Below are 942 nucleotides of genomic sequence, written 5' to 3'. Positions count from 1 at the left end.
TACACCCACAGCCCCTTCCTGCTGCTGGAAAGGCAGCAAAATAAAGGGAAAGGAGCAAGGCAGAACCTGGAGTCACCACAGCTTCGGGAATACGCGGGAGTGACGGAGAGCTGGAGCCAAGGAGAGGGGTACCAGTGGCATTTCCTTGGCCAAAAACTCTTCTCATCATCCAGCAAAGGTGGGAAAGGAGAGATGTCTCCCTTTCAGGGACCCGGTGGCTTTAACAACTGAGAAAAAGCGGTGATTATGGGGCAAGGGAATGTAGGAAGAGCTGAAGTCACCCCTTTCGACTAAAAAACCAGCATTCAAAGGGTCACTGGAGATGGTCCAGAAAAACCAACTGAGCCCTAATCACTCCCTGCCACAGGACCTGAGCTTGAAAAAGTTTGGTCACACTTGATCAGGAGAACAGGGCTCAGTCTGGGTCTAGTTTTGAGAAGGAGAACACCAAGGGAAACAATCTCTCTCCCAAGCACCCAAACTTGCCACCTGCACCAAGGCCACGCCACGCCAGCCCTGTTACTGTCGCATGCAGTCGCTCTCTGCCTGCCTCTTATCCACGGAGTCTCTCAGCTGCAGGAACCTTTAGGTGTTCCTATATTCTCTCACATCCTCTCCCACCTTGTTCTTTCACACATGCACATATGCTCCGTCTTCTCTACAGTTACTTCCACGTGCACACAAGCTCTTTTTTTGTTAATTTCCCTTTCCACCAGCCCCCTTTTCCTTTCCCTCCCCTCCTTGTCCTGGCCTGGAAAAGCCCTCTTAGCATCTCTGACTCCTGATTCCTCACAGGTGCTGCAGAAATTCCCCAAACCAGAGCAGGAACTTCCAACCCACCTGGAGCCGGGGGCAAACCCCTGCTCTGACACGAAGCCATGAACCCTCTGCCCCTCTCACACATGCCTGGCTGCAGGAAGCGAAGGGAAACACAGAGAAAAG

The 942-nt window shown here is 52.4% G+C and overlaps 1 protein-coding gene across 7 annotated transcripts in view; it reads right to left on the bottom strand.

The window, feature by feature from the left end:
- NECTIN1 (nectin cell adhesion molecule 1) overlaps positions 1-942 on the bottom strand; it is a 49,930-nt gene that overhangs the window by 7,169 nt on the left and 41,819 nt on the right. The gene's annotated exons all lie outside the window — the stretch shown is intronic.

This window comes from Corvus brachyrhynchos, unplaced genomic scaffold (genome assembly GCF_000691975.1).
Source record: "Corvus brachyrhynchos isolate BGI_N302 unplaced genomic scaffold, ASM69197v1 scaffold46, whole genome shotgun sequence".
In the NCBI taxonomy this organism is placed as follows: Eukaryota; Metazoa; Chordata; class Aves; order Passeriformes; family Corvidae; genus Corvus; species Corvus brachyrhynchos.
This window is presented reverse-complemented; position numbering and strand designations above follow the sequence as displayed.